The sequence below is a fragment of the Vicugna pacos genome, chromosome 11 (assembly GCF_048564905.1).
Source record: "Vicugna pacos chromosome 11, VicPac4, whole genome shotgun sequence".
NCBI classification, from domain to species: domain Eukaryota; kingdom Metazoa; phylum Chordata; class Mammalia; order Artiodactyla; family Camelidae; genus Vicugna; species Vicugna pacos.
Window position 1 is genome coordinate 7,046,584 of NC_132997.1, and position 19,352 is coordinate 7,065,935.

The 19,352-nt window shown below is 44.2% G+C and overlaps 1 pseudogene; it reads right to left on the minus strand.

The window, feature by feature from the left end:
- Window positions 1-7,646: 7,646 nt before the first annotated feature.
- On the minus strand, window positions 7,647-18,186 carry LOC140699535 (putative serine protease 47; annotated as a pseudogene).
- Between the last annotated feature and the right edge of the window lie 1,166 nt (window positions 18,187-19,352).

A 19,352-nucleotide genomic window follows, 5' to 3' on the forward strand; every position in this document is an offset into this window, starting at 1 on the left:
TATGGGTTGTCCATTACTTCCTCGAGAATGTCCTTTGAAGCAGAAAAATCATTTAAATTTGGTAAAGTTTATTTTTTGTTTCTGTTGTTGCTTGTGTTTTGGTGTCATCTCTAAAGCTATGTTGACTAATCCTATGTCAAGAAGATTTATACCTGTGTTTTCATCCTTTTTTGAAACCATCTTAACCATTTTTAAGTTACAGTTTAGTGGTGTTAAGTATATTCACATTGCTGTACAACAGATCTCTAGAAATTTTTCATCTTTCAATTCTGAAGATCTGTACACATTAAATGCTAATTCTCCCTCCTCCTCCCCTAGACCTTGACAACTGCCTTTCTACTTTCTGTTTCTATGATTTTGACTACTGTAGGTGTTTCATATGAGTGGAATCATACATTAATTGTCCCTTAATAAGTGGCTTATTTCACTTAGCTTAATATCTGACAGTTTCATCCCTGTTGTAACATGTGACATGATTTCCTTCCTTTTTAAGGCTACATATTCGTCCATTGTATGTATAGTCCACATGACCCATTCACCTATTGATGGGCGTTTGGCTTTTCACCTCCTGGCTATTTTTGAAAGCTGCTCCAACGAATATAAGTGTGCAAATATCTCTCTGAGATCCCGCTTTGAATTCTTTTGTATATATATATATATACAGAAGCAGGATTACTGGATGACATGGTAGTTATATTTTTAAATTTTTGAGGAAACTTCATATTGTTTTCCATTAAGAACTATAACATTAGCACTCTCACCCACAGTGAGAAATATAACCACTATCAAGAACTTGGTGTATATCCAACTTATAAAAATGTTTATGCTTTTTGCACAGTATAAACAATCAAAATTAAACATACTGAAAATATGTTTGCTTATATATGGAATCATATGCATACCATATTGCCTTTGGCTTCTATTTCAACATTCTGACTTCAAAGTAATAAAAATCAGTATAGTACATGTTCTTTAATTTTTTAAAATTATTTATAAGTTTGCATTATATGGACGTGTTAAAAATAATTTATCAATTCTCTTGTTGGTGAACTTTTATAAATCATAATGTTACTGGGTTATCAGGTCCAGATGAAAAGTCTTCCCTTTCAGAACTTTGAAAATATATTTCATCAACTACGGTTTTTGTTATTGTTTTTAAAATTATGCCATCACTCATATTTCTTTCATGGTGGGTGATCAATGTTTCCTTGCTAATTGTTTTTAAGATTATATTTCATCTTTTGTGTTCTATAGTTCATTGAGGTGTGACTAGTTTTAGGTTAAAAAATTTATCCTCTGCATGATCTAGTTGGCTTCATTAACTGCAAAGACACATTCTTCATCAACTCTAGAACATAATATTATCTTTTTCAAATGTTTTTTTCCTCCTCATTCTCTCCTGTGTCTACTTCTAGAACCATGGATATACATGTATTAGACCATCTCATATATTCTGTATGTCTTCATCAGCTTGGACTGCTATAACAAAATACCAAACACTGGATGGCTTAAAAACAGATGTTTATTTCTTAGTTCTGAAGGTTGGAAGTCCAAGATCAAGGTGACAGATTCAGTTCCTGATGAGAGCTCTCTTCCTTGCTTTCAGACGATTGACTTCTTTCTGTGTCCTCCTGTGGTGGAGAGAAAAGAGAATCTCTCTGATGCCTTCTCTTATAAGGGCATTAACTCCATTAGGAGAGCCCTATTTTAATGACCTAATTATTTCCCTAAATGAATCCTCATCCCCAAATACTATCACATGGCGGTTAGGGCTCCAACATATGAATTTTAGGGGGACATAAGTTCATAGCATTCTGTCCCTGGTACCCCAAATTCATGCCATTTTTGCATATAAAATACATTTTGAGACTATCCCAATAAGTCTCAAAAGCCTTAATGCATTCCAGCATCAACTCTAAACTTTAAAGACCAAAGTCGCATCTAAATAGCATCTGAATCACACATGAGTGAAACTGGAAGTACTAATCACCCTGAGGCAAATTAAGTGTATAGCTGTAAATCTGTGAACCAAACAAGTGTTTCCAAACTATGATGGTCAGATGAGCGTATAATAAACACTCCTACTGCAAAAGGAAGAAACAGAGAAAAAGGAAGGGGTGACAGTTTCCAATGAAGTCCAAAACCTAGTGAGGCAAATCCCATTAGACCTTAATGTAGGAGAATAATCCTCTTTGGTTTGATGCTCTGCCCTCCAGGCCCACTGGGGAGGCAGTATCACTCCCACAGCTCGCTGAGGTAGCTCCCCTCCTTCAGTTTGGTGGGGTGCCACCCACATTCCATCTCTCTGTAAGGTCTCTGCTACACCATGATGCTCTGTGACAGCAACACTCCCGCACTTTGATTCTGAGGTTCCTGGGCCTGTGGTGGGATCCACAGCCCTGATAAGCTATGCATTGCCTTTGGGGTCTCTTCTTCCCTTTTCTTGAAGGGAAGCACGTGTTCACAGCCAAATACCTCTTTTCTTCTGTTTTACAGAGTCCAAGAATTCTGGCAGCCTTCCCTCATTCTACATGGCTTTCTCTGTCCTTTCAAGTTCCCATTGGCAATGTCTCTGCTGGTTTCACCCCTCTGTATTCCTGGCCTCTGCAGAGATAACTGATTTAATCACATCCAGAATTTCTTCTTCAAATGGTTGCTCAGCTATTCCCTTAGAGTTCTCTTTGGAACAAACCTTCTCATTTTGAAATATACATAGGCTGAGAATTTTCCAAATCTCTAAATTCTAATTACTTTTGGCCTAACAATTCTGTCTTCAATTTATCTCTCTCCTGATGTGTTACTATAAGCAGTCATGAGAAATGAAGCCGCTTCTTCAGCATTTTATTGAGAGATCCCCTCAGGTGAATATTCAGTTTCATCACTCCCAAGTTCCACCTTCCACAAAACACTAGAATATAGTTCAGTCAATTTCTTTGCCATATGATAACAAGAATTGCCTTGCTTCCAACTTTCAATAACATGTTCCTCATTTCCATTTGAGACCTAACCAGAATAGCCTTTAGCATTCCATATTTCTATCAACATTCTGTTCATGATTGTTTGTGTATTCTCTACACATATGGAGACTTTCTCTCCAGTGCCCCTCTTTCTTTCTTAGCCCTCACCAGAATCACTGTTTTCTTTCTTTTTTTTTATTGATTTATAATCATTTTACAATGTTGTGTCAAAGTCCAGTGTAGAGCACAATTTTCAGTTATACATGAACATATATATATATATATATTCACTGTCACATTTATTCTCTGTGAGCTACCATAAGATCTTGTATATATTTCCCTGTGCTATACAGTATGATCTTGTTTATTTAGTCTACATTTTGAAATCCTGTATATCCCTTCCCACCCCCCCAACCCCTTGGCAGCCACAAGTTTGTATTCTATGTCTATGAGTCTTTTTCTACTTTGTATTTATCTTTTGTTTGTTTGTTTGTTTGTTTAGATTCCACATATGAGAGATCTCATATAGTATTTTTCTTTCTCTTTCTGGCTTACTTCACTTAGATTGACATTCTCCAGGAACATCCATGTTACTGCAAATGGCATTATGTTGTCGGTTTTTATGGCTGAATAATATTCCATTGTATAAATATACTACTTCTTCTTTATCCAATCATCTGTTGTTGGACATTTAGGCTGTTTCCATGTCTTGGCTATTGTAAACAGTGCTGCTATGAACATTGGGGTGCAGATGTCATTTTGAAATAGGGTTCCTTCTGGATATATGTCCAGGATTGGGATTCCTGGGTCATATGGTAAGACTATTTTTAGACTTCTGAGGAATCTCCATACTGTTTTCCATAACAGCTGCACCAAGCAACATTTCCACCAACAGTGTAGGAGGGACCCTTTTCTCCCCAGCCTCTCCAGCATGTATCATTTATGGACTTCTGAATGACGGTCCTTCGGACTGGCATGAAGTGATGTTTCATTGTAGTTTTGATTTACATTTCTCTAATAATTAACGATATTGAGCATTTTTTTCATGCGCCTTTTGACCATTTGTATGTCTTCATTGGAGAATTTCTTGTTTAGTTTTTCTGCCCATTTTGGATTATGTTGGTTGTTTTTTTGCTTATTAAGTTATATAAGTTGTTTATATATTCTGGAGATTAAGCTCTTGTCAGTCTCATGTTTTCCCAATATTATCTCCCATTCCATAGATTTGTTTTGCCTATAGTTTCCTTTGTTGTGCAAAAGATTATAAGTTTAATTAGGTCCCACTTGAGGTTTTTTTTTTTTTTTGCTTATTTTTCCCTATTGCCTGGGTAGACTGCCGTAGGAGTACATTGCTGAGATGTATGTCAGATAATATTTTGCCTATGTTTTCTTCTAAAAGGTTTAGTGTCTTGTCTCATGTTTAATTCTTTAAGCTATTTTGAGTCTATCTTTTTGTATGGTGTGGGGGAGCATTCTAACTTCATCACTTTACATGCTGCTGTCCAGTTTTCCTAACACCATTTGCTGAAGAGACTGTCTTTATACTCCATTGTATGTTCTTGCCTCATTTGTCAAAGTTGAATTGACCAAAAATTTGTGGATTTATTTCTGGGCTCTCTTTTCTGTTTCATTGACCCATACATCTGTTTTTATGTCAGTACCATGTTGTTTTGATGACTGTAACTCTGTAATATTGTCTGAAGTCTGGGAGGGTTATTGCTACAGCTTCATTCTTTTTCTTCCATATTGCTTGGCAATTCTGGGTCTTCTGTGAATCCATATAAATTTTAGGATTATTTGTTCTAGTTCTCTGAAAAACGTCCTTGGCAATTTGATAGGGATAGCATTCAACATGTAGATGGCTTTGGGTAATATAGCCATTCTAATCACATTAATTCTTCCAATCCAAGAACACAGGATATCTTTCCATTTCTTAAAGTCATCTCTAATTTCCTTAGTCAGTGTTTTGTAGTTCTCTGCATATAAGCCTTTCACTTCCTTGGTCAGATTTATTCCTGAATATTTTATTTTTTGGATGCAATTTTAAAGGTATTATTTCTTTATTTCCCTTTTCTGATATTTTTGTTGTTTGTGTAAAAAAATGCCACTGATTTCTGTATGTTATTCTTGTATCCTGCTACATTGCTGAATTCTTTCATCACCTCTAGTAGTTTTTGTGTGGAGTCTTTAGGGTTTTCTATATATAGTATCATGTCATCCACATATAATGACAATTTTATCCTGTCTCTTCCAGTTTGGATTCCTTTCATTTCTTTTTCTTGACTAATTGCTATGGCTAGGGCTTGCAATATTATATTGAATAGAAGTGGTGAGAGTGGGCATCCTTGTCTTGTTGTAAACTGTAGCAAGAAGGCTTTATTCACCTTTTCACCATTAAGTATTATGCTGGCTGTAGGTTTATCATAGGTAGCTTTTATTATTTTGAGATATGTTACTTCTATACCCACTTTGGTAAGAGTTTTTATCATAAATGGGTGTTCAATTTTGTCAAATGATTTTTCTGCACCTATTGAGATGATCATGTGATTTCTGTCCTCTCTCTTGTTGATGAGGTGTATCATGTTGATTGATTTGCATATGTTGAAACATCCTTCTGTCCCTGGGATGGACCCAACTTGATCATGTTGTATAATCTCTTTTATGGTTTGTTGGATTCTGTTTGCTAGTGTTTTGATGAGGATTTTTGCATCTATGTACACCAATGATATTGGCTTATAGTTTTCTTTCTTTTCTTTTCTTTTCTTTTCTTTCTTTCTTTCTTTCTTTCTTTCTTTCTTTCTTTCTTTCTTTCTTTCTTTCTTTCTTTCTTTCTTTCTTTCTGCTCCTCCTCCTCCTCCTTCTACTTCCTCTTCCTCTTCTCCTCCTCCTTCTCCTTCTCCTTCTCCTTCTCCTTCTCCTTCTTCTTCTTCTTCTTCTTCTTCTTCTTCTTCTTCTTCTTCTTCTTCTTCTTCTTCTTCTTCTTCTTCTTCTTCTTCTTCTTCTTCTTCTTCTTCTTCTTCTTCTTCTTCTTCTTTTCTTCTTCTTCTTCTTCTTCTTCGTGTCTTTGTCTGGCTTTGGTATCAGAGTGATGGTGTCTTCATAGAATGCATTTGGGAGAATTCCCTCATTTTCAATCTTTTGGAACAGTTTGAGGAGGATTGGTATGAGCTCTTCCTGATATGTTTGGTAAAATTGCCCAGTGAAGCCATCTGGTCCTGGACTTTTGTTTGCATGGATATTTTTTATTGCTGATTCTATTTCACTTCTAGTGATTGGTCTATTCAAATGATATATATCTTCTTGGTTCAGTTTTGGTGGACTGTATGTTTCTAAAAACTTGTCCATTTTTCTAAGTTGTCCAATTTCTTTTTTGGCATACAAGTGCTCTTCTGGAATCCTTCTGGCTGCACAAGGACTCTGTGTCAGGCAGATGGGCAGGAAGAATGGTGTGAACATTGCTTCAAGGCTTAATGCCAGATCACTAAGTCCTGAGTCAGTTAAGCAGAAAAGGAGACATGAGGCTCCATCAGCTGGAGGTGTGTGGACAACTTAGGTGAGGCTGACTTTGGTTCTTGGACAGAGGGAATAGTTTTGTGTCTGTTTGGAGGCCAGGAAGGTGGAGAGTGAGTTGAGCCCCTTCAGACAAGGGAGAGCAGGGCCATGGAGGCAGGTGAGAATGCTGCTGGGAGTTAACTCCAGCAGTAGAGGTCTGAGGACTGCCAGCCTGAACCTCAGATCTCAGCCTGGAATTGGGCCTCCTCTGTCTGTTTCCACTCAGTCTCCTAGACCCCTCACATTCAAAAGCCCTCTATGCTGTAGGGTGGAATCCTCTTTCTCATAGGCTGGGTCATGTACTCTAGTCCAGCTCAATTTCCTGCACCCTGGGAACTTCCCTCTACCTCCAAAGGAAGTTGATCCTACCTTCTCTAAACCTCAGGAGTAATGTTTCTTTACTTTGAGAAAACTCTTACTGCTCTGCATTGTAGTCACCTGGCAAAATGTCTTACTGTCTGTTATGGGCTGAACTGTGTCCCCTCAAAATCCATATATTGAAGTCGTAACCCCCAGCAACTCAGAATGTGACTTTATTTGGAATACAGCTTTTAAAGAGATAATTGAGTTAAAATGAGGTCACTTGGGTGGGCCTTAATCCAATATGACTGGTGTCATTTTAAAAAAGGAAATTTTGTACACAGAAACATACAGGGGGAAGATGATGTGAGTACACAGGGAGAAGATGACTGTCTATAAGCTAAGGAGAGAGTTCTCAAGGGGAATCAAACCTGCCTACTTCCTAAACTCAGACTTCTGGGCTCCAACCAAAACTATGAAATGATAAATTACCGTTGTTTAAGCCACATTGCCCATGGTGCTTGTTATAGCATCTGGAGCTGACTAATACACTTCCTCTGAAGGTCTGTGCACTCTCATGTCAGGAGTGTAGTCTGCAAGTGAAAACATCCTTCTCCCTCCCCAGTTGGACTGCTTCAGCACCCTCAACCCTGTTTCCTCCTGGGACAGCCTCTCTGCCAGGTCCTGTTTCTTTGTCCAGGGAGCCAGATGACAGAACTCAAGGGAAGAGGAGAATGCTGAGGATCAAGAAGGGTAGGAGGCCCCAAAGACAGTAGCAGGATGAATCTTTCATTTGTTTTTATTTGGTTTTTCAGGCTTGGTTTGGGGAGTGGCAGCTGTTGGACTATTAAGCCAGAAAGGACTTCTGAAAGCTGATGGGGCTGGGGGAAGGAAGGGGTGAAAAATTCCAGCAAGGAGACTGGGGTCTGAGGCAGAGGGAAAGAGCAGAGAGTCTTAGCAGGACACCACAGGGCCTGTCATGGGGCCTGGAACATGAACAGCAGTAGAAGACAGGTCTGTGGAGTCACAAAGCCTGTGTCAGGCCCAGGTTAGCAGCAGATTGCAGAGGTTGGTATGGAAACTGGGTCTGAGGAGCAGCAGACATGGTATCAGGGAGAGATGTGAGCTTCTGGATCTCATCGATCCAGTCAATGAAGTAGGAGACACTGGTGAAGGCACTGGGGTAGATGGGATACTTGCAGTCCAAGCCCCAGCTGGCCAGCCCCACCAGAACCCAGGCATTAGTGAGGTCACAGACAAGGGGCCCCCCAGAATCACCCTAGGAAAGAGAAGGAAGTTAGTGTGTGTAGCTTACCCAAATCTGAGAAGACCAGGTAGCAAGGCCAGGCTCATGAGTGTCTGCCATCAGGCTAACTCAAGTGGGCTTCTTTGAACGTCCAACCATCAGTCTCCTCTGTGATCAAGGTCATTAAGGCAGGCACTGGAGTCATGCTTTAGGAAACTCCTGAGTGACCCTCAGGACAGTCATGGATCTAAATCTACAACCCCTGGACTCTTGCTCCCAGGGAGGTCTTGGTGGTCCAGGAAAAGTCTGAGAAGGGACAGCTGCCCCAAAAGGCCCAAGAGGACTGGTCTGAGTGGAGCCTGGTAAGGTAAGGCCACTACAGGCCCCAGTTCTTGCAAAACCCTGAGCTGCAGCAGAATATGCCCACTTGGGTCCTCCCCTTTTTTCATTCATTCATTTAGGCCTTTGGTTTTCTCTCAAATTCTTGGTTGAGCATCCTCAGAAAATACTCATACCCAGGCCTGGCAGAAGCAGCCAGCTTTGCTTGGGAAGCAGGAGGGGTTCCCCAGAAAGCTGTTGGGAATTACTGGAGTCCTGAAATACTGTCAGGGCAGGACCATCTGGTTGAAAATCCTCTCACTTCATCAGGAAAATGGAGGGTCTCATCCTTGGATGTAGGGGTAGTGGAGCAGGGGCCACAGCCATGCTTGCTGCTTTTCCACTCATCTGTCCAACATGCACATCAAGTATCCAGGGCAGCCTCCATCCTCGTGTACAGGGGTGAAATAACAAGGCTCCTTCCTTATGGTGCTTTTGTCAATAAGCCAGCTAGCCTGTCATTGTTAGATGTGGTGTGTGGAAATTAGCCATGAAAGGGACAGGACAAGAAGTTTGGAGGAAGAAAGATTTCCTGAGCTCAGACTCTAAACAGGAAAAAGCCTAACTTTCTGATGCAGGAGCAGAGGGATCAGTAAGTGCAGATGAGGAGAAGAGGGATGAGCCAGATGGAGGATGCTGGGAGGACCTGTAGGGCTGGGAAGGTGAATGGGCTCTAGCCTGATTGATTCCTTTGATGTTCTCAGTGAAATAAGGAGCAAAAGCTCTAGTTGAGAGGGAGGGGTGGGGGAAGCAGCAGCTTGAAGGAGAGAGAGGGGTGTATGGTGTGGCCAGCCAAAAATAACCCTCAAAGATGCCCATCCTCATCTCTGGAACCTGTGGTTATGTCACCTTACCTGGCAAAAGAGACTCTGCAGATGTGGTGGAGTTGGGAATCTTGAAGTAGGAAGCTTATCTTGGATTATCTGTGTGGGACCAAGGTAATCACAAGGTTCCTCACGAGGAAAGAGGGAGTTGAGAGGCCAGAGACAGACAAGGAGATGTAAGGACAGAAGCAGAGGTTGGAGTGATGTGCTTTGAGGAAGGAGGAAGGGGCTATGAGCCAAGGAAAGTGAGCAGCCTCTAAAAAGCCAGAAGAAAAAAGAAAACATTCTCCTCCAGAAAGAACGTGCCTGGCCAGCAACTTGATTTTAGGCTTTTGACCACCAGAAACCTAAAGTGATAAATTTCTCTCATTTTAGCAACCCACTTTGAGGGGATTGGTCTCAGCAGCCCCAAGAAAGTCATACATGAGGCTTTTTGGAAATAGGGAATGTCCCATCATCCTCTCCACTCCTGCCCTCTGTGGTCCCTGCCTGGAGTACCCCGGCCCTCCCCACAGTGTACTCACTCGTAGTTTCACAAGGCCAGGGGAAGACTTGGTCCTTGTCCACTCCAGGCCTCAAGGATTCACACACATGAGCCATGTGGTTGCTGATATTATGATAAATGGAGATGGGAAGGGCTCCAACAGCCTCCTGGCCCACAGAGAGCTCTCAGAAGACAGAGGGAACCCAACATGAATATATCCCATGCAAAGTGAGCTGTGGTTTGCACTATTGTAGAGAAAGAGAAAACTGTGTATATGTGTGCATAAACTTGTGTGCATGTGTGTCTTGAGTCAGGCCAGGCCAGTGAATTATACCTTAAGTGAGAGAATTGTCTAAGACAGGCCCAACACAGGTACAATTAAGATAGGCGAGGGCAGACCAGGCCAGGACAAAGAAAGCCAACACTTGTTAAGTGCCTACTGAGTGCCAGGCACAGTATTCAAATTTTTATAGGAACCTTATTAAGTGGAGGCTGTTAGTGACCCCATTTCATGGATGAGGAAACTGAGCTAAGGCCACAATCCCAGTTAACAACACATTAATTACTGGACCCAGGTCTGTCCTACACCACAGTTTGAGTACTGAGTGTCCCTGTGGCCCTTCTCTCCTCAGACCTGTTTCTGGGTGCCCTGTGCAGAAGGAGGGACAATTTAGGGGAGAGAAGAGAGCCCTGGGTTGGAGGATGGGGGCCAGAACAGGTGATGTGGTAGAAGATGAATCTAGATGGAAACTCTCAGGTAGCCTGCGGTGACTGAAAGGCTAAGGGAGGCTGGAAGGGGCCATCTGCTGGGACTCCTAGGCATCTAGCTCAGTGGTGTCCTCAAGCTGGGGAGATCTAGAGGAGGAGTGAGGTCAAGGGGCACTGTGGATGTCTGGCAGGCAAGCAGACAAGGGCTCCAGCCCTGAGCTCCATTGGCATGACCTCTGCAAGGGGAAGGCAGATGGAGGACAAGGCTGGATGTGGGGTCTAGGGTGACAGTCAGATGGGGATTCAGGAAGCAGTGGGCTGAACCCTTTGTTTCATATCTGGGTGCAGCTGACTCTGTGAGAAGGACAGGCCAGTCCAGACAGTCAGAAAGTCCATACCCATTGGTTAGGCCTGGGAAACAGGAAACCTAGGTCCACCTCCCAACAACAGGGCAGGTTGCCAAGCTTCCTTCCTCAGGCTCAGCAGCTCACTGGGCCATCATAAAAACTGCTGTCAGCAAGGATCTCCCATAGGCCGAGTGCATCTCATCCCTCCTGTGTGGGTTTCCTGAAGTGACACAGCTTATCAACACAAACTGAGTGGCACTACAAACAACAGAAATGTATCCTCTCAAAGTGCTGGAAGCCAGAAGCAAGACATTGAGTGTCTCTGTGTCTATCCCCCCTCTTATAAGAACACAAGTCTTTGGATTTAGGACCCACAGTAAATTGAGAATGGTGTCATCTTGGGATTCTTATCTAGTCACATCTGCAAAGACTCTATTTCCAATTAAGGTCATATTCTGAGATTGCAAGTGGATACAGATTTAGGGGACACTATTCAAACCACTATACCATCCTTTCAACAATGCCATGAAGGAGACCTCAGAATCCCACAATGTGAAAAAGGACACAGGCTCAGGAGGTGAAAAGCCCACCAGAAGTTGCAGGGCAGGGACACATTGCAGGGCAGTGTCTCTAACTCTGGAGCCTAACACTCTCCCCTCCACTCCATGGTGCCATCTTTGTAAAAGATAAGATGTCAGCTTGGGAGGCTGGGCCCAAGGGGGATGCAGTGGGTTTGGACTCTGAGCACAGAGCCCCAGGTTGCTCTGCCTTAGTTTAGGTTGTCACTTTCCCTCTCCAGGCCTGTCTGCCCACCTATAACATGGGGCATGAACTTCACAATCCATATATGCAAAAGTGGACTCATATCTCGAATATGGAAAAGCATACAAATAGACCAAGAGCCCCTAAAGGAAAAGACAGACAACCCAAGAGAAAAATGAGAGGGGAAAGAAATCGAAGGGAAACTTTATAGAAGAAGACATCCAATGACAATAAATATATGAGAATATATTTAATTTGTCATAAGGAAAATGAAGATAAAACCACATTAAGATCAAAATGAGAAAAGATAGAAAGTGTTAAGTGTTGACGAGGACAAAAACTCTCATCCACTGCTAGAATGAGTGGCACTGTGGCAACCACTTCAAGAGGTTTGGTAATATCTGCCAGAGCTGAATATACACATACCTTTTAATCCAACAGTTCTCCTCATGGGCTTCTGTGAAATGCAATATGAAACATTTGGAAGTGAAATGAAATAGAAAGTTTGCAAACTACTAGTATACCCATCAAAAGCAGAAGTGACATAGAACTCAGTGCCTACAACAGACTCCTGTAAGGCAATGAGAATGAACAAACTATAACCACAGGCAACAGGAGGGAAGAATCTCACACATATAATGTGAAGCCATGAAAGACTGACAACAGAAATAAATTATACTTACAGAAAATTCATAATCTAAGGTGTTGGAAGTGAAGATGGTGGTTTTCCTTGAGTGCTGGTGGCAGGAAAGGGACATGAATGGGGCCTTGGGGTGTTGCTCACATGTTGCATCACTGTGTGAAAATTCATCCACTACACACCTATGAAAACAGTATGAATATACTCTTTTGTAGGTATGTTATATTTCAACCAAAAATGTAAAATATGCCTCAAAAATAGATGCTGTCTGAGGGTCCTGCCAGTAGATGCTCGCAGGTGCAAAGGGCTTAGGAAGGGGTAGCCTGGGGGACACTGCCAAGGGATGGAACCCAGGGAAGACACATAGAGGGAGGAAACAGGAAGTCCTGGGGGTTCTCCAGAAGGAGAGTAGAGGCAACACAGCCCCCAACCCTCCACCCTCAGCAAAACAGGGAGGACCTGAGAACAGGCAAGAGAAGAACAGAAATGGTCTCGCACACTTGGCAGATGGCCTTTCCTGTCGAGAAGTCCCCAGTACACAGCATCTCCTCATGCACAGAGTAGTTCTTGCCTTTGCCAACTCTTTGTTCATATAACATATTACAGACCTTGTTCTCATTGAAGCCCACCTTTCCCTCCTCGATATGGACGGGTTCGAGCAGAGGCACCATGAGTATGAGGAGGTAAGAGAAGTGTGCTGCAGCTTAGCTACAAGCCACTCTACTCTCCCCACTATTCTTTACTGCTCACCACTCACCCCTGAGCGTGGGGTTTTCTCAGCACAGCTGAGCTCTCAGCACTGTTTCACTCTTCTACCTCTGCCTAAGGAGCCCTCTCCTGTTTCTCAAACTTTTCCAGTCTCATCCAGTTCCCTCTACCTCTCTCATAGCAACAGACCACAACTCTTTTCTTCCACAAATCCCACCAACACACACCCTTCACTGGTGCTTAGCAACCATCCACCAGCCTACTTACCCTTTCACAAACCATCCTATCCATTCTCCATTTGTCTATCACTAAACTTTCCTTCCACCCACCAATCCCTCCATCTATCTTCCTAGCTTTCCTTTTGTCCTATTCATCCACTCACCCTTCCATCCATTTGACCATCCACCCATCTTTTGACCCATCTCTCCATTCTCCCCTCCATCTACTGATATGTCCACTCACTCCATCTCTCTACCCACTCTCCTTCCACCTACCCACCCACCCATCTTCCCTTACCCTCACTCATCTTCCCACCTACCCCTCCCCAATCCGTCCTCTCATCCAATCAGTCACGTATTAATCTGTCCACATGTTAAGTATTTTTTAGACACTAGTGACACAGGAGAACATTTTCAGTTCAGGGAGATCGGGTAAGTGAAGTGAATAGGTAGCATTATTTTAGATCTAATAAATGATGTAAAAGGAATAGGGAGAAGTGATATGAGGGGTTGCCTATTTTAGCTCATGTGAGCCAGTAAAACTCCTCAGAAGAGGAGCTGAATTGTTCATGTAAAAAATGAGTCATACCAAGACGAGCAAGCAGAGCAAGTGAGGCTAGGATCCCAGCCACGGTGAAGGCCCCGAGGTGGGGGTGGCTGCAGCATATTCAAAGCAGGAAGGAGACCTGGTGGCGGGGATGGCATGAGTGAGGGATGCAGTAGGAGATATGTAGGGAGGATTGGGGGCCAATGTTATTCAGAGCAAAGTACGGAGTCTGGACTTTTTTTGAAGCACAAATGAGAAGGCACTGAGGGTAGTGAGCAAGGAACCAGAATGTCTCCTGCTCTAGAGCAAACATTCAGCTGTGTGGAGACTGAAGCAGAGCACACAGGGTGGAGCTAGGAGACCAGTCTGGAGGTGCTGGCAAGAAATGATGGTCGATGGGACCAAAGTGCAGCAGTAGAGCACTTACCAGGTGCCAGGTACAGGGCACAGACTGAAATATTAAATCCAGAAAGACAAGGTCTCTGTTCTCAAAGAGGAAGCAGTCTCTCTGTGTGTATTTGTGGATATGGGTGTGGTGTGTTGTGTTTCTGTGAGTATTTCTGTGTGTGTGATTATGTATGGTATGGGAATACTGGGGACATGGTTCTTCTATGACAGGGAGAGTTACTGACACACTAGCAGGCACATCCTACACAGTGAAGATAGGGTCCATGCAAAATGCCTGTAGACCTCTGCTGAGAAACACTGTACCAAGTAATTACATATATATTTGCTTTTTCCACCTAATTACGCACCATAAGCATTTCCCCAAACCATAAGCAGTCCTCTCTTTAATAAAGACTCTTGCTCACAAGTCTTTGCCTATATTTCTCCTTTTTCAATCTTAAAACACTCAAAATTTTTCCTGCATTATTCAGTTCACCTAATAAGCCTACAAAGTAGATAGCTGACCTGGGTTGGGAGAAGAGCAAAGCAGGCTTCAGGGAGGTCAAACACTCTTAAGTCATAATAATTCTAACTTGATCCTGCAGGCTCAGAGGTCAGAGGTCATAAATGTGCTTTCTCTCCACTCTTCCCAAGAGCCTCCTATAGCAACGGGAAATCAGTGTGTCGGTGGCCCCTGGAACAAACCAGTCCCCAATCAGGACTTCTGAGTTGAATCAAGTCAACTCACATCCATGGTTGATTAAAACCTTAGAGTCAATAGTCAGAAAGACTCCAAGAACCCAATTCTTGATTCCAAAAGTCAAAGATTTCCAAATTTTCAGAGATCTGGACTTAGGGAACACTGAATCTTTAGAATCACACACTTTCACAACTAGGACATCAGTCCAGTCCTTTTGATATGAGGCACGGCAAGCCAAGGACCAGTGGCCACTTTGCCTGGGGACTCCTCTGTCCTCCTCCCTTTCTCCTCCTCCCTGCCTCATCTGTCCCTCAGCCTCTCCTATGCCCCCTTACTTTCCTCATTGAACACCCCCCAGCCAGATATTGCAGGATGTGTTACTGGGTAGCTGCATGTCAGCAGCTGGGAGGCAGGCGGGGATGACATAGGAGATGAAGTTCACGGGAAAAAGCAGCTTCAACGTGGCTATGTCATTCCCAAAGGTTGAAATTTGTCAAAGTCTGGGTACATGATAATCCAACTCATGCATATATTCTGGGTGTGCCTGGTGTGCTGGTACAGCTGGGGTGTTTCCAAACAAAACCCGGTAGTTCTCCAGGATGTGAGATTTTTCTGGAGGAGGAAGGGTGTATTTTCACCATCATATCTGAGTGTGGGCTAGCTCTCTTTCTTTGCATCCTCATCTAACTGCCCACAACCCTCTGCGCCCCTCTGCCCCCTATGATGCCAGGCAGCTTTTGTCTCCCCATTTCTAATGATAAGGAGCCCTTCTTTCTTGAGGCTAATTGATATTCTACTTACAACCGCAGCATATGGCTTCCCCATCACACACTAGAATTGGAGGAGCATTGAATCTTAGGGCTGGATGGTGGAATGAGGGGGTCATCAAATGAAGGCCATTTGATTGTACACAGAAGGAGTTCTGGTTCAATTCCAGCTCTAACATCACCCTTCTGAAGGCTCCCTACATCCCCCCTTCTGGTCCCACACTTTTCCTGACCCCTCCTTTCTTTAAACATCTTCCTGTCCAAGGGCTAATTGTCCACTCATTATAAGCACTTAGAACAGATTTGTTAAATGAGCAAATGAGCACAGGAAATGGGACCTTGCCTTGTTCCCTGAATACAAGTGGTGAAACTTCCCACCTCCCTGAGGTTGCATGCATGGCTTATCCACCCGGACACCCTCCCCCTTGCTCCCCTCCAGCAAGCCCCTCCCTCTCCACACCAACTGGAGCACAGAGCTTCTCCTGACCTTCCCCCACCACTATGTGGTCTGCCCTTCTCACCCATGTTGGGCTTTCTCTTCTGGCAGGATGGAGTCATGGTGAGGTGGGGGCTTGCCACCCTTAATGCCACAGAGGAGCATGCATGGAGTGTGGCACAGAGTAGGTACTGGCAGGACTCTGGGTTCTCAAAGCTCCAGCTCCTGGACCTGGGCTGTGATGCCCCTGCTCCCTCGAGAACCCTCTTCATCTGTTCAGAAGCTGGACACTGAGCCAAGCCCAGGACGAACAGTAAGTTAGACACCTGAGCAGCTGTGTCACTTTCCCAGGGAGGCCCATCTCCCATTTATGCAACCTGGCAGCAGGGTTCCCCCCATTCACACCAGTGACCACAGCTCCTTCTGGGAACTCAGTTTTGCACAAGTAAGAAGAAGAATGGCCCAGCTGCTGGCCATACACACAGTTCCAACTTCCTGCCTAGAGTCTGATACCCAGGAATGTGGGGACACTGAGAAGAAGCTGTGGTCTGAGGTTGGTCCACACCTCATGGCAGCCAAGACCAACACTATCAGTCTCCTGGGTGCATCTGTGTTGGGGGACAGGTACAAGGGCTGAAGGCAGAGCATGAGGAGGATCAGACAGGTGAGTGGGGAGGATAGTCCAGGTGGAGGGTACACAGGTCAAAGGCAGGGATTACATGCATTTGAAAACCACAGACTGCCCCAGAGAAAAGCCCAGAAGACTGTTGTGGGATGCCCATCACCGCTGTTCTCCCCTTCCCCTGCAAGCCCCTCCCCTGCCAGCACCTCTGCTGGCACCCTAGGAGGGAGGACTCACTTGAGAAAGCAGTGGGCAGCAGAAACCAGCCAGTGGGAGTTGATGAGGGTGGCTCCACAGACATGCGAGCCTTGTTTGGCATAGCAGGCTGGCTTGCCATGGCCACTGGCCCACCACCACATCCAGGCCACCATAGATATTCCCTATCACCTTGGGTTTCCCGCACACTGTGGAGACACCCCTGCCTCCTATGACAGAGACACTGGTAGTACCTCAGATGCCACTACTAGGGAGGGCCTGTCCACTTCATAGATAGGAAAACCAAGGCCAAGCAAACAGAGGCCTAGCCAAAATGACAGGCTGCCACTGAGAACTGGACAGCAGAGGACAACTGAGCAAGGCCTTTGGAGATGAGGCCACAGTGGTCTGGTGGGTGGAGCAGGGGGACCAAAGGCAGCCACAGCAGCTGACACAGCAGCATCTCCATTGTGACGGATATCCCTGCATGAGCCTGTGAAGGGCTGGGCCATCACAGCCATTACTTCCCTCACTTAGCACACCTCAGTGCCTACTCTGCAGATCCAAGAGCTGCAGGCCTCAGAGGCTGCCAATATTACTTGCTCAAGGTCATGGTTGCTAAGTGCTTCTGCCCCCTCCACTTCATCCCAGTATCTCAGGGAAATAGGTTCATAGGCAGAAGTGTGTGGTGCTGTGTGACCTCAGGAAAGTCACTCCCCCTCTCTGACTCAGGACCCTCCATTTCTAAAAGAGGGAGCGGGCTAATGAAGACAGCCCTTGTTCTAGGACTCACACTTGGAGGGCAGGGGTGTGCCTAGGCCCCCTGAAAGTGGGCATCCCGGTCTAGAGCTTGTGCTCCCAGGGCCTCAGGGAGGGAAGTGAGACCCCTGGGCCCCAGACTAAGGGCCACTTATTCAGCAGTCCTGGTGCTTTCCTCCTGCCAGCCTCCCAGCCTCAGGGCCAGACCCTGCTACCTGACCCATTCCACAGCCCCACAAAGGTCCTGGGGCAGTTCCCTCCCAGAGGCACCACGGTGGGGGCCTGTGACCCACCTGTGTTGAGGTGATCTCTGGGCTGCCTGTTTGGAGGCAAGGACAGAGAGGAGATGAGATACAGTGACTCAGGTCACCCAGGCCCTGGTCACAGCGCATCCCACTGAGGCCCTCTTGTGTAACCGGTCTCAACTCCGCCCTGAGGCCCCAGTTGCACCTGAGGCTCCAGGAGCCAACCACTGCCCATCAGGAGTCAGTGCACCACTCTTCACTGGCCTCTTCACACCTGGAGCCTGACCAGGGGTGGCCAAGTCCCTGTTGGAGGACCCCCACAGCTCCAGGGTGGCTGGGGGAAGCAGCAGCATCCAGAGGAGGGCCACAGGCTGGCTTTGGACTTCAAAGATCCACACCCTCATGCCCATTATCAAGCTTGCTGACCCCTGCCTGATCCCCAATTAACCCCTGCCTGACCCTGGCCTGATCCTGGTCTTAACCAGCCTTGAGTCTGGCCCCTAAGCCTGGGCTCTGACCCTTCCCTGACCCTGCCCAAGCCCAGCCCTGCTCCCATTCTGGCCTTATTAACTGTTTAAACAGCTCTGTTGAGGTGTGATTTATATACCATGAAGTTCACTTATTACAAGGGACAATTCAATGATTTTCAGTACATTTTTATTTCTTTATTTTTATTTAAATAAATTTTGTATTTTAGAGTAGCTTTAGATTTCTGGAAAAGATGCAAAGACAGTGCAGAGTTCACATAACCCCCTCACCCAGTTTCACATAATATTAAAATCTTCTATTTGTATGGCTCATTTGTCACAACTGGTGAGTCAATAGTGACACATTAGTATCAACTAAAGTCCATTCTTCATTTCTTTCATGTTTTAAAGTTTAAAGTGTACATTGATGGTGAAATCAAAAGCTTCACAGATGAACAAGAGCTGAAACATTTCAGCACCACCAAAGCAGCTTAATAATAAATATTAAAGGAACTTCTCTAGTCATCAAATAAGAAAAGAGAACAAAAAGAAGAAAGATTAAAAAATAAAAAGACCTAGAAAAGATTGCTTTGGCTGTTCAGGGATTTTGTGTTTCCTTAAAAAATTTGGAATTATTATTTCTAGTTCTGTGAGGAATGTTGTGAGTATTTTGATGGGGGTTGCATAGGATTTGTGGATTGATTTGGGTAGTGTGGCCATTTTGGAGTGTTGATTCTTCCAATCCAAGGCACAAGAAATCTTTCCATTCCTTGTGTCATTTTGGTTTTCGGAGTATAGGTAACCCCCTTGGTTAAGTTTATTTCTAGGTATTTTGTTGTTTTCAATGTAATGTAAATGTTTCTGCTGGTTGTAAAATTCTGGTTATTGAAATTAAAAAAAGAGAATGAAGGACCACAAATAGCAAATATCCTTCTTTCTTATGGGTGAGTTTTATTCCATTACATATGTATGTATATGCTGCATCTTTATTATCTATTTAAATATTGGTGTGCACTAAAGAGGCTTCCATATCTGGGCAATTATAAATAATGTTGCTGTTAATAGCAGAGTTTATGTATCTTTTTGAATTAATTCTTGTTTTG